This window comes from Gymnodraco acuticeps, unplaced genomic scaffold (assembly GCF_902827175.1).
Source record: "Gymnodraco acuticeps unplaced genomic scaffold, fGymAcu1.1, whole genome shotgun sequence".
NCBI classification, from domain to species: Eukaryota; Metazoa; Chordata; class Actinopteri; order Perciformes; family Bathydraconidae; genus Gymnodraco; species Gymnodraco acuticeps.
The window spans coordinates 27,685-34,243 of record NW_022992280.1 but is presented as its reverse complement, the minus strand read 5'-3'; positions in this window follow the sequence as shown (position 1 = coordinate 34,243).

The window sequence follows — 6,559 nt, the reverse complement described above, 5'->3', positions numbered from 1 at the left end:
GCTTTTCTTTTGAAAAACGTGTCACTTCTTAAATCAAATCAAGTTTTATTTATAAAGCACATTTAAAAGCGATTGTTGGTCGAGCCAAAGTGCTGTACATGTAATAAAAACACATTACTACAATCACAATAAAAGACAATAATTTACAACAGCAATATAAAAAACAAAAAACACAGGGAACAGTCAGGAGTCGTGCTCCGCTCTGACTAGAAGGCCAGAGAGAAAAAGTGAGTCTTTAGAGTAGATTTAAAACCCCCAGGGTCCGGGCCCACCTCACATAGAGGGGCAGAGTGTTCCAGAGCCTGGGGCCAGCTGCTGTGAAGGCTCGTATGCCCTCGGGTTTTGAGCCTGGTCTTAGGCACTATCAACAGCAGCTGATCAGCCGACCTTAAGGCTCTGCCTGGGGTGTAGCGATGGAGGAGTTCAGCTACATAGGAGGAGCCAGCCCATTTAGGGCATAAAAAACAAATAAAAGGAGTTTAAAATCTATTCTGAACCGAACTGGAAGCCAGTGCAATGAAGCCAGAATTGGGGTGATGTGGTCACGCTTTTTATGGCCAGTAAGAAGACGTGCAGCTGCGTTCTGAACTAGCTGCAGGCGTCTAATTGAGGCCTGGTCCATACCCACATACAGAGCGTTGCAGTAATCCAGTCTCGAGGTAACAAAGGCGTTAATAACCCTTTCTAGGTCTTTAAAAGATAAATATGACTTGGTCTTAGCCAATAGTCTTATTTTAAAAAAGCAGGTCTTGACTACGGTGCTGACCTGCTTATCAAATTTAAAAGTGCTATTGAAGGTCACTCCAAGGTTCATAACAGAGCGGAGGATGTTTTCATTGACGGAGCCCAGAATATCAACCGGAGAGGCTGGAGGTTGGGGTCCAAAAAAGATGACCTCAGTCTTGCTCTCTTTGAGGTTGAGGACATTTTGGCTCAGCCAGGATTTGATCTCTGTTAAGCAGTCCTTCAAGTAGTGAGTGTTTGACATTTGAATTGAGAGGCAGATAGATCTGTACATCATCAGCGTAGCAATGGAAGGGAATATTGTGTTTAGTGAAAATTGAACCTAGGGGCAGTATGTACAGTAAAAAGAGGATGGGGCCCAGGATAGAGCCTTGGGGAACCCCACAGGTAAGAGGGGCTTTTGCAGAGGAGAAGGCACCTAGCTGCACTGAGAAGCTACAGTGTGTCAGGTAGGACCTGAACCATGCAAGGGCAGAGCCTGTGATGCCTGCGGACTGTTCAAGCCGTGACAACAGGATGCTATGGTCCACAGTGTCAAAGGCAGCTGTCAGGTCTAACAGCACCAGGACAGCTGGGCTGCCTGAGTCGGCGGCTAGGAGCAGATCGTTAAAAACTCTTCAAAGGGCTGTTTCAGTGCTATGCATGGGTTTGAAGCCAGACTGAAACTTTTCATGGATGCCATGCATGGTTAAGAACGACTGCAGCTGGGCGTAGACTACTCGCTCCAGGGCTTTAGATAAAAAGGGTAGCTGGGAGATGGGCCTAAAATTTGTGAGAATGGAGGGGTCGAGATTTTTAAGTAGTGGCTTAACCACGGCATGTTTGAAGGCAGCTGGGACACATCCTGAGCTAAGAGAGGTGTTTAAGCTTCCCATTAGGATAAAGTAACTCTATGAAGCTTTTATTTTGAAAAACATGTACTTAGTAAAACACAAAACAGTATAGAAGTATAAAAAAGACAACATAATCAATCAATAAAACAGAAAAAGCGAGGATTTAAGATGCATTTAATCTTTGGAGACTCACATGTTTGTTGCTGTACAGCTTCGATTAATCCAGATGTGTGATCATATCTCAGCTGATGTGGCGGAGAGCTGTGGGGGGGGGGGCAAGGAGACCTCGACACAGTGGGGGGTCACACCTGAGGGGAGAGAGGCACACCTGATCAATATCACTGTCTAATGGGAAGCTTCATTCCTACAGGGCTGTTTCTAGAACGATTCAGCACTATATACCACAACACCGTGGAAAAAGTGTTGAAGGGCTCTCGAGCGGTGCAACAGTGAAAGGAGTCCCCAGGGGAAGTATTTAAATGTGCACTCTGCAGTTTCAGGTCATTTTCAAACAGTGCTTTTGTTTTTATGTTGTTGTGTGGTACGCAAAGTTTGCACGATAAATGGTTATCCTTCAGCACAGCAGCTCCTTGTGTAGGGGTGGGTACCAGGCCTCCGTGAGGCACATGACGTCCATTTTCTCATCGATGATGTGGTCTTGAATGAAGGATGCTTTATTACTGAGGGATTGTGTATTCAGAAGTTCTATTTTGGCTTTGGAAGATGTGGTGAGTCTCTGTAGGGGCCGGAGTAATCCCCTCCACGTTTTCCAGACTCCTTCGTGTGGACGTTAGGGGTGTTGAAAATAATCGTTTCTACGATGCATTGCGATGCGGACGTGGACGATTCGGTCTCGATGCAGTGACGGAAGATAATCGGTTATAGCGTAGTAACGTTGCTTCCTGATTTTTCGGCCGCGGCTTTACTATAACGTTTTTTTTTTTCTGTCACTTTAATATCAAATCGGTCGGTGACGCAGAGATCAGGGAACAGACGTGACAGCGGCACAGCAACACCAAACACGGAGCAGTCTGCTTTATCCACCAACACAAGAACACCAGTCCAGAACCAACAGCAGAAGGACCCGCTCTGAATCACTCCGTGTCGCTGCGGCTCAGAGACTCAGGGATTTATGTTCTTATATAATAATAATCGCGTTACAATAATGTCAGGTTTTTGGTGGATTTAATGAAGTCTTGGATTGCAGAGTATGAATGTCCTCTAGCAATTTGCAGACGATATATACGTGTGTAAAGTTTGTGAAGGCAGGAGGAAAAAAGCTTCCGCGATCACCGTCTCCTCTGTTCCTCTAAGCCCCGCCCCCTCCCTGAAAATAATGAGTGACAGGCTGATAATGACCCGATAGAAACTTTATTATTCACTTAATCACTGAGATATAATGAAGCTAACTTAGTCTCATACATTCATGGGATTTATGTAACAGTAAGACAGAGAATGTGAGTGTGCACCCACATGCAGTATTTTAGTTGTTATATGCTGTTGTAAATACTCTTGTCTGCTGTGTTCAGACTCAAGTCCTGTGTGTGATGCCACAGGACATTCAGTGTCCTTTCTTTAACAGAAGGCCGTTGCTAGAAGCTGCAGCTAGACTGCAGAAGCATTATTTATAGAGGCTAGACCTACAATTCATTTATTTTGGTTTATAAATGAATGTCAAGACATTTATGTGATTGATTTCTGAAGCACTTTCTAAATAATAAAAAGAGAGTTGATATGTATTTACTGCATGTATGCATTGATGAAAAATAAGCCATGTGCAGTAATATAGAAAATTGAGGATGCAACGCATTGGTATGAATCGTGATGCATCGGGATATCGAATTGAATCGAACGTGACAGGATAATCGTAATCGAATCGTGAGACCAGTGAAGATGCACAGCCCTAGTGGACGTCTCGTGTAGGTGCGTGTGGTACAGTGTGTGTGTGTGTGTGTGTGTGTGTGTGTGTGTGTGTGTGTGTGTGTGTGTGTGTGTGTGTGTGTGTGTGTGTAGATGCGGCAGACAGACAGGTCTCAGTTGGTTTGGTGTCCTATGCTTACTTTTAATACTTGTAAATACAACTTTTGGCCCGTCATTTATTTTCCTCATTGTAGCGACCGGGGGGGGGGGGGGATATATGCAGTCTCTGATAGTGTTACGTTATTATGAGATTGCTCTGTTTGATTCTGAAATTGTATATATTTATTAGGGCTGTCAAGTTAACGCATTAATAACGCGTTATTAACGCGTTAACGCAAAAACTAATGAACGCCACTAATTATTTTAACGCGATTAACGCATGTGTATTTTTTGTCCTCGGCCGCCCCGTAGTTTCAGAGCGCATCGAGTTTAAAATACCGTCTACAAGCTGATGCTGACAGCCCCGCTCCCGCCGCCCGCTTGTGGCAGACCACACTTCCACGCTCACCGGCAGGCACTGACTGGCTGTTGGGAGGACCAGGAGGGTGTGTGTATGTGTGGCCCGAGCGAGCGAGAGAGAGACCTTACGTGCATTGTTGTTGTTAGCATCTGGTGCTAGCTAGCTGCGCTAACGGATATAAGGAGCTGTTTAAATGAAAACAGAGGAGCGACATTTCACCACAACTGCGCCGAGCACTTGACTTCATGCAGGAAGCCAGACAGTGGGGCATTGTACGAGAAGTCAGCACACTCAGCACGGATAGTGCGCAACATGATTGCAGCGTCCAGGCAGCTCCCGTTCGAGCATATGCCTTGAGTGCACACACACACCACACACACACACACACACACACACACCACACACACACACACACACACACACACACACACACACACACACACACACACACACACACACACACACACACACACACACACACACACACACACACACACACACACACACACACACACACACACACACACACACACACACACACACACACACACCACACACAACACACACACACACACACACACACACACACACACCACACACACACACACACACACCACACACACACACACACACACACACACACACAGGTTGTTGTGTTTAATATTCATGAGAATATTTGTCATTGATCAAATGATAATAAACATTAGCATAAAGCATATTTGTCCGCTCATATGTTGATAAGAGTATTAAAAACTTGAAGAATATTCCTCTAAGGTACATTTAGAACAGATCAAAAATGTGCGATTAATCACGATTAACTATTTTAATCGACTGACAGCCCTAATATATATATAAATATATACATATATATATATGTGTGTGTGTGTGTGTGTGTCCTCATCTGTAGCCTGTTATTGTCTCATTACACCGCACTGTGAATGAATCAAAGTAAAATGACCGCTCAGAGGAGAGGAGTTCTCCTTTCTCTAACCGCCTGCTGCTTCCCCTCCTCTCTCCTCGGCTCCCCTCCTCGAGTCCTCTCTCCTCGGTTCCCCTCCTCGATTCCTCTCTCCTCGGTTCCCCTCCTCGATTCCTCTCTCCTCGGTTCCCCTCCTCGATTCCTCTCTCCTCGGTTCCCCTCCTCGATTCCTCCGCTCACATCTCCTGTGGGCGGGACTAAGACACGAGGATAGGAGTCGAGGAGAGGAGTCGAGGAGGGGAATTAGATAAATGAGAAAGGCCCAAGATGTCTCCTGACGTAAACAACATCGTGACTGTCCTGCCGTCTGACGCTCCGTTTGATTCTCAGATTTCTGGAGGAATTATACAGTTTTTGAGGAACTGACATTTTGTTTTCTGGGATCACTTTGACATTTCACGTTACATGCTGCATGGTGCAATGGATGCAGATATCAGGGTGTTTAAAGGTCTCCCATTATAGGCATATATGATAAGTCTCAGATATATCAAAAATATATAAAAACATGTCTATGAAGTGTTTTGCTCAAAATAGCAAACAGGTCATTCTAGCCTCACCCCCCTCTCTTCCAGCTGTTACTAAAGAGATGATTCTAGGCTTTGAAAGAAAAACAAAAAATACCACATCAAGGATTCTCTCTGAAACAGGATGGAGCTCAAACTCTCTCTCTCTCAGGTTTACCACAAGGTGACTTCCTTTTGATTTCCTGCTTCTTCACACACACTCTCTCCAGTACAGGTTAGCTCTGAGTGTTAGCATGCTAATGTAAACACAGACCATATTACTTCCAGAACACGTCTCATTGTTTCTGACAGCAGCGTTTCTGATTGGCCCGTGGGTTTAAAGCCCGCCCACATTTTAGTAATGTGGTCATGACGCAGCAAATCTGGATCAGCTCCGTTGTTCCCCGTTTTTAGAGATGTGGGTACGGAGGAAAAGAGAGAGGGGTTTGTTCCTGACACTTTGAGAGTCTCCTGACACACCGGGGACACACCGGGACACACGGGGGACACACCGGGGACACACCGGGGGACACACCGGGGACACACCGGGACACACCGGGGACACACGGGGGACACACGGGGGACACACCGGGGACACACCGGGACACACGGGGGACACACGGGGGGGACACACGGGGGACACACACGGGGGACACACCGGGGACACACGGGGGGGGACACACGGGGGACACACGGGGGGGACACACGGGGGGACACACACGGGGGACACACGGGGGGACACCACCGGGGGACACACCGGGGACACACCGGGGACACACGGGGGACACCACCGGGGAACACAACCGGGGACACACACCGGGGACACCACACGGGGACACACCGGGGACACACGGGGGACACACCGGGGACACACGGGGGGACCACACGGGGGACACACGTGACACACCGGGGACACACCGGGGACCACACGGGGGGGACACACCGGGGGGACACACCGGGGGCCCACACGGGGGACAAGGGGGGACACACGGGGGACACACCGGTGACACACGGGGGACACACGGGGGACACACCGGGGACACACCGGGGACACACGGGGGACACACCGGGGACACACCGGGGACACACGGGTGGGGACACACGGGGGGACACACGGGGG